The sequence below is a fragment of the Castanea sativa genome, chromosome 12 (assembly GCF_040712315.1).
Source record: "Castanea sativa cultivar Marrone di Chiusa Pesio chromosome 12, ASM4071231v1".
Taxonomy (NCBI): Eukaryota; Viridiplantae; Streptophyta; class Magnoliopsida; order Fagales; family Fagaceae; genus Castanea; species Castanea sativa.
Window position 1 is genome coordinate 28,186,469 of NC_134024.1, and position 8,799 is coordinate 28,195,267.

The 8,799-nt window shown below is 29.0% G+C and overlaps 1 long non-coding RNA gene and 1 pseudogene across 1 annotated transcript; both read right to left on the reverse strand.

Annotated features, from left to right (window-relative positions):
• Window positions 1–297: 297 nt before the first annotated feature.
• Window positions 298–1,729, reverse strand: LOC142618990 (pentatricopeptide repeat-containing protein At1g77360, mitochondrial-like; annotated as a pseudogene).
• A 2,815-nt stretch (window positions 1,730–4,544) lies between these two features.
• LOC142618665 (uncharacterized) lies at window positions 4,545–7,701 on the reverse strand. The gene is made up of 2 exons (XR_012841326.1): window positions 5,431–7,701; window positions 4,545–4,908 (listed from the first exon to the last, which is right to left on the reverse strand). It is a non-coding gene; the product is annotated as an uncharacterized LOC142618665 (long non-coding RNA).
• Between the last annotated feature and the right edge of the window lie 1,098 nt (window positions 7,702–8,799).

Here is an 8,799-nt window from a genome sequence, read left to right on the forward strand (position 1 = left end):
TGCTCGAGGAAGCATCTATTGTTAGTATAGATGATTTCATTACTCAAAACATAGATTACACAAAAAGAACTTCAAATCACTTTTTCAAATAAATAAAAAGCATTAATCTTTTCTTATATATATATATATCCAGATTGTTACTTGAATACAAAGGGAAGACAAATGACATGCAAAAGATAATATTTGATCTTTATTACCAAGGAGTATCCTGGATTACAACTCCAAATGACGTACTTGCTGGATCAACAATATAAGCAGCTCTAGTGTTGACATGTTGCTAGCCATGCCCTCTCAACATCATAAAGGCTTCTTGTCCAGGAGATTCATCTTCTCTTGAAGAAATTCTGCGTACCTCTTCTCTTACTTCCTTCATAAGCAATTGTAGTAACCCCCCAAATGTCACACATGACAGTCAGATTCCCTTCGCTATCATCTCTTCTAATAAGATACAAGCTTTTGAAACATTCCCCTTCTCACACAATCCATTTACAAGGATTGAATAAAATGTGTGCATGCTTGGGATAAACTCCTTCAACCTCAAGTAATTCCACACTTAAAAGAGCCATCTCTAGCTCGTCCCTTTCACAAAACATCTTTATCATCGTTGTATATGTGTTTGCATCTAGTTCATATACTATGATCATCCTACAAAAGATTCTAATTGCCTCATCAGTGTCTCCATGGATGATCAAGCTACTTAGAATAATGTTGCAGGTCCTTGTATTTGGTGTAATGGCCTTGGAATCCATATCATTTAAGACCATATACACATTCTAACTTGTTTGTTTTACAGAAAGCACTAATCAAGGCATTATACACTGCCACATCAGGTTTGATTCCATTTCTTTCCATCTCTAAGAAAGTATCTACAGCATATTCAATCCGGTTTTCTATCCCATATTACATATGAACTAAAACACTATAAATGAAAGATGTTCGGTTGCAAATTCTTGATTCCATGTTCCTAAAAATTCAAAGAGCTTCACCACTCTTCCAGCCTTGCAAAGGATGTCAAGCATAATGCCATTGGTCACTATATTAGGATTGCAACCCATGTCAACCATTTCTCAGAAAATCTCCCTTGCCTTGGGCAGATTTGGAGCCTTTCCCCATCCCTCGAGTAATATACTCTTTGGGCCAGGAACAAACCTATCCATCATACTGTCAAAAATCTCCTGAGCCTTCCTCACATTCTTGGACTTGCACAAAGCACTTAGAAGACCATTGAATGCTGCTAGCTTTGGGGTGGAATCATATTTTTCAATGATGTTAAAGGTCTAACTTGCTTCCTCCACCTTAGGAGCCCAAAAATACTTTCTCATTATATTGAAAAATGTCTCAACACTAAGCATGCTCTTGTTCCTCATAGTATTCACAAGATCCCGCATGATCTGATATTGCCTAATCTTTGCCAGAGACTCAATTATGGTGTGATAAGCCCCAACACTGTGCATGTAATTTTGTTGTTTTCCAACCCATTTAAAGAACTAATATGCCAACATACCAGCATTCTCAAATCTCGAGTACATCCTCAACAATATCTTGAGAAACTATCTTATTCTATTTTGGTTAATAGCAGTATCAAGAGCTAATGTTGGGCAAGATATCATAATTTCACAAATTCCTTTCCTTGATCTAAAACCTCTCTTGTTAGTTCACTAGAATTCTACATCCTAACAAACATCGTCCCTTTAAAAAATAACTAGTTGCATACTCGCGCATTGCACATGATAATTTTTTTTAAATGATCTCATTAAATATTTTATTAATACTATAATTTTTTTTTAGAAACTTAATACTATAATTTTAGTTATTAACCGTTGGTTTTTCATTAGTTTTTAAGTTAATAAAAACCTTAAATATACCTTCTATTTTTTTTTACCTTTACACACATATATAGTGAATCTTTACATATACCTTTAAGAAAACTCTATATATTCCATTTTTTTTTTATTACGTAAAATTTTAGACTCCTACTCCATAATGATATATAGCAGCTAATTAATTAATTAATTATATATATATATATATATATATATATATATATATATATATATATTAGTGATCTTATTTGTAATGCTTCTTACCATTATCATATATTTACTAACTGATGATTTGCATAAAAAAGACGATAAATGAGAGGTAGCATTGTTCATTAAATTTTTAAAAGTAATAGTGTATGAAAATTATATATATATATATATATATATATATATATATATATATATTATAAATAAGGTTAAATGAAATGTCAAAAAATGGATTTTTAAATTTTATAACTTTATTTCTTATGTAATTTCTACTAATATCGGAGAACATCTCTTTTTTAGTTATGATTAATATGGTTTTCATAGTTTGAGTTTGATTAGTTTTAAGTTTAAATTTAGTACTATGATTGTATTTAATTGTTGATTTTTTATTTAATTTTTTAAGTGAATTTAATGGTTTATGTTACTACACTGTAAAGTTTTTAATGTTCTCCACATGCTAATCTCTATTTTATTTTTTACTTCTCCTTGCAACCTCTTTGTTTTCCAATAAACGATTACTAATTGATGTTTTTTTCTTTTCTTTTCTTTATCTACTCTTTATTACTTTGTATTGGTTTTTTTTCCTTACACCTCTTTTTTTATTATATACTATTTTTAATTATTTATAACGCAATATGATAATATTTAACAATCAAAGTCATAAAAAATAAACAAAAAATAAAAAACTTAAAATACAAATCTAAATCCCATCAACCAAAATAGAATTCTAAAGAATACAAAACTTTAATTGTTGATTTTTTATTTAATTTTTTAAGTGAGTTTAACAATTTACGTTACTACACTGTAAAGTTTTTAATGTTCTCCATACAGTAAACTCTATTTTATTTTTTACTTCTCCTTACAACCTCTTTGTTTTCCAACCAACGATTACTAATTGATGTTTTTTTTTCTTTATCTACTTTTTATTACTTTGTATTGGTTTTTTTCCCTACACCTCTTTTTTTCTTATATACTATTTTTAATTATTTATAACACAATATGAAAATATTTAACAATCAAAGTCATTAAAAAATAAACAAAAAATAAAAAACTTAAAATACAAAACTAAATCCCATCAACCAAAATAGAGTTCTAAAGAATACAAAACTTTATCAAGCTAAAATAGAGATGCAAGAAAAATAAAAATAAAAATCCACCAAAAAATTGAGGGAGAAAGAGTGGGAAATAACCACTTTTTTGTGAGAGAAAATTATGTAAAGAATGGAAGAGTGAATGAAAAATTTATACTAAGAGGATGATAATAAAATATTACATTTGAATTTACGTAAAATATTACATTTTTTATTTTTTAAACCAAAAAGAGAGAGAAAATATAAATAATTTAATGATAAGGAGGATGTGGTTGAATTTCAATATTGAGTAAAATAGAAGAGAAGAAAAAAATATGAAAAATTAAAAGATATAACAATAAACACTAAATTATTCAAATTATGATATGTAATGGAATACTATTTTATTTTTATCTACTATCTTAAATTTTTTATAATGTAATCGGATAAAAAATTAACAATTAAAGAGCAAAATAACAATAATAATAACTTAAAACACAAAACTAAATCGTATCAACTTAAATTAGAGTTCTTAAAAACACAAAAATTTATCAACGTAAAGCGAAGATGCAATAAAAAATAAAAATCCACCAAAACATTGAGAGAGAGAGAGAGAGAGAGAGAGAGAGAGAGAGAACATTTTTGTAAAAAAAAAAACTATGCAAAGAATGGAAAAGAGTGACAAATTTATAGTAAGAGGAAAGGGATAAGAATAGACAAATAACGGAAGATGAAGGGAAAGATGAATAACAATATTAAAGTAAAGGGTGGTGGGGAGATGAAAAGATAAGGGAAGAAGAAAGGTTGAAGAAAGTATAAATATTTAAAAAACAAGTGAATGTAAAAAAAATTATAGGAAAATTGGAAAAAAAAGAAAAAAGAAATATATATAGATGTTAAAACCGACAAAGATGAATAGGTAAAGTCAATAATTTATTTATATTTTTTTTTGAATAAAATACTAGGAATAAATAATAAATAATAATTATTTGACAAATGACATGGTGATGAGGTGGCGCAACAGGAGCTCAGCAGCATTAAATGTCACGCTTTTAATTTTAGTGAAACTAGTATTTAACCCGCGCAATGCACGGGATAATTTTATAATTTAGGTTCACCTTTACATCACTCACACCATAAAACTCCTTTGATAGGTTTGACCTTTTGTGTTGTATATAAGACATGCAAAATTAATTAATTAATTTGACTTTGCATGTCATCAATTAATTTGATCCATCTGTGATACACCCAGCACAATAGATTAATAGGTTTTCTGATATTTAGTTTCATTACTTGAAATTAGAAGCTTTTTAATGCAGCACCTATAAAAATGCATACTCATAGCATTCTCAATTTTCATCAATCTTGTATTCCCAAAATAAGGCTACACTGTACAGTGCGGCAATCTAACAGAGACAATTGAATTGCAATTTACAATTATAACTGAGTTCAAAATTAGAATCACATATATTACAAAACTTAAATTCATGTTGATATAAGAGTCTTAGGGTGCTCAGATTACAAAACCATAGCCTAAATACAAAAAATTAAATATCTCATAATCTAAAATAAAACAGAAAATTAAGTAAATAAGAAAAGGGTACGAAGAATAGAACTTGGTGCATAATTCTTAAGCATTTTTTATGCTTCCAAGTCTTCTATTTCAGCAACTATTTTTCTATTATGTAAGAAAAGTTATCCATCCAGTCCTTTAGGAGGTTATTTTGGCATAATTTCCTTTGTGACTTTTGGAATGTCAAAGTTGATGTAGAGCTTTGTTGCCCATGTGAATGACAGTCGCTAGTTACCTACAAATTTTTTTAATCAGTTAGGCATTAACATTTGTCATGTTTTCATTTAAAGTATATGAGAATAATATCTAATAATATTTAAAAGAACAGTTAAAGAAGCAGATTAAAGAACCAAACAAATATAAAGAATGCAATTACATGAAAATACTCCCTCAACACAAATCTATCCTAGTAAACCACAAAATCCACACCTCTTCTTGAAAAAAATTGAATCATCAAAGTACTTTACATCCTCTTTACCAAAATAACAGAAAAATAACCAAATACTTATAGTGATTAAGCCCAAGTAGGGGGGAAAATCCATGAATATGCCTATTAGTACCACAAATAAAAACATCATTTCAAATCTCCATAAAATTTTTGCAGACAGGGAAATTTCCAAGTAACCCATTTGATAGCCTATTTGCTAAAGGTGAGACAAAAAGATAGAAGTTAGCTTACTTTCGACAAAAGCTAGTTTTGGGGTTTTATTTAAAAATAAAAAGGGTGAGATAAAAAGTAAAAAATCTGGATGCATACATTTTAGCCTATTCCCTAGTGTACTCCACCCCCCAAGAGCATGCGTTTTGGGTAAGTAATTGCTAGTGTGACGCACTATCACAAGGTAGTAAAAACCATGGCTTGTAAACCTGCATGAAAGCCTTACCTGCAGTAGAAGTAGTGGTAAGCAAATTGAACAGATAAGAAGTTAGATATACCTTTGTGCATAATTTTTTTGTAATTTTTTTAGGCTATGTGGTTTTCATTATTGTGTGCAATAAAATACCATTACTTTATAATAATAAAAAACAGTCAAGATATAATCATGAACAATGTGGTGGTCTTCAAATTTCAATAGAACATAGTAATACATAACCTTTTAACTTATGGAGCACCATTCAGTTACATAAAATCTTTTTTGATACATACCATTCAGTTCCATAATTAAGCATACCATATTTACAAAATCAGACAAAATAGATTCAAGAGTGTAAATGTAGGACACAAATAAACCAAAGCATCTATATTAAAACCAAGTAAAATACCTAGCATCAATTAACCAACTCAAGGGCTCATAGAATACAACTATTATTTGATAAATAACACAGAAATTTCAAAAGGCACGTTTGTTTAAAACTCCCAAACTCCTTGAAGTACAATAGATGTTCACTTGAAAATAATAAAACAGTTCCAAGGCATTTGAACGATATATGGGAAGTCAAAATACTACAATATTTTGAAAGGAAAGCAAAGAGAAACAGGGATTAAAACAGGTAAGGAAAACCAAAACTCCAAATGACAATTTTAAGATTCTGGTCTTGTAGTTTCCAAACAGTAACATTTCATCATACAATATAAAGACGCCATTTGCATCAACTCCTTAAACTTCAGAAGAATCACTAGGCCAGTACTAAAAGACTGATGCACCTAAGTAGGATCTGCAAAATGAATAAGAAAGCATGAAAAAAGATTTCATGAAAACAAATGAAGATTTTTAGGACCAGATCCTTTATAGAGAGGGTTGAGCGGATAAAATAGTAAAATATATAAGTAAAGTTCAAAAAAAAATTATGTGGTTCTATATTTAATCAAGATTTTCGTTTTATCTACTACAATTAGTCATATGCAAAAGAACCCAACATTTGCAAATCAGAGGGCATAGAACCAAAGTCTTATTAATCAGATTTATGGATTTAACAACACATAAAACCATTTATTTAAAAAACCAATTACAACAAAACTTAAATCTCACCATGAAAACATAACAGAAGTAACCAAAAATTGAACTTGCATAACGGAATGAACAACACATTCATCATAGGAAAAATGACATCAAAAGGGCCTAAAACAAAAATGGAACATAATAATAACAAAAGCGAATATATTGAATTGAACACAAACAAAATTTAATCAACACAACAATCGAACAAACAGAACTCAAGAAATTGTAAAAATAAATCGGAAATTAAGGAAAAAGGTAGCAAATTGGCATCAGTGGAGGCAGAAAGGCATTTTAATTTTCAATACCTTTTAATTGTCTATGTTCCAGGGTTTAATTTTTTAAAATCAGAGCAACTACAAACGAAAAACTTTAAATATATACTGCAAAAACCTTAACAACAATGGCACAAAAGAGACATGGGAAACGAAAATATAAAAAGGGGAAAATCTTACAGAACTTTATTTTTTTGGCAACACATAAATCCATGTTCTTCATCACCAAATCGATTTCACTTTGAGAGAAATCATCAATAAATCTACACCCTACAGTAATTTTCAAAACCCTAGAAACGGTAATTGAATAGAAAACCAAATGGTCCAAATCTAACCTATTATCTACATAAATTAAACAAAACTACTCCTAACCAAAAAACCTAAATCATAACCAATCAAACCAAAATACCCGAATCATAAGTAACGCCCCAATGATTTTCCCAAAAAAACCCCCAATTTGTAAAATTAAAAACAGAACTTATGGGCAGAGGACCTAAGGGTGATGACAGAAGTCGTTATTCAGACTTATCGCCTCTCTATCGTCCTCTCTCCTTTTGTATCGGCTGATTCCAAACGATTATTAGAAGAATCTTCAAACGATGTAACGATCGTTCTCTTGTGACTCTAAACTGACTTGATGGCAGAAATCTAAGTGGGCAAGTTTACATTGTTGCAGAGAGGAAACAGAACATGGGGCAAACTGCAAAGCAGATCGGCAAGGAGGGGTTTTTCTTTTGGCCAGTTTGTATTTAACGAATGGAAACAGCGGATGCTTTTTTTTGTCTAATGTTTGGCTTGAGACTTTTATTTTATTTTTTATTTATAGTGAAATGCTTTCAAATGGTGTTGTAGAAGTAAAAGTTAAAATTTTAAGATCATTGAAACGATACAACGTGCGGCTTTTTTAACTTAAAGTTATATACGTGTTAGTTTTTAAAGTAGTCTTTTTTCCTAACGTGGCACCTCCTTAATTACAGAAAAATGCTTCTGCTTTTATATATAGTATGAGATTAGATTATATTAGATATAGATTTGTTGCGTCAATTGCGAATTCTAATCATATTGTTGAATTGAACAGAGAATCACAATTTACCAAACAAAAAATAAAATAAATCATATTGAATATCATTGTTGAATGACCCTTACCATCCCGACTCATTTTTTTTCCCCATTATGTGCATTAGAATGGAATAGAGGAAATATCTCAAATCATTATAGAATAACAAGTTGAGATTTTGATATTGCTAATTACCAGATGATATCTCACGCAATACGCAGATTACTTTAAAATTTCATTTAAAATCATTTTTATGTATATTAAAATCTACATATAATACTTAATACTTATTTTTTTTGTATAATATTTATGTTTGCCCACAATATTGTTAAATACTTTGAATAAATTCATAATTTATTTTAAAAAATTGTATAACATTGTAAGATTATAATATATTATAATATCCTAAAATTACATTAATTTAAGCAACCTACCAAACACTTTCTCAATCACTCTATTCTCACAATCAAATATGGAGACCTTGATCATAAACGCCCAATTAATTATTTCAATGGAATTAAGGAAATCATTTGTAAGTATCAACATAAAGAAAACGTGATTAAACGAAGAAAAATTTGCGAAAAACACATCCTTTTATCAAAATTCAATTGACTTTAGTTGGGCTTTTGTATCCTTTAAAAAAAAAGCAAAATATACTTTTAAGTCACCATCGATTTTTGTTTTTACCACTATGGCTACATACAAAGAAACCTACAAATTATGAATTCTAACACAATTTTTTACAATCAAATGATACTACAATGTTGGAGTTATGTAGGTGTCATTGAAAGCTCGAAGCTAAATAACATCATTTTTTGTCTTAAGTGTATTTGAGATAGGATGATATGAAAGGCTAT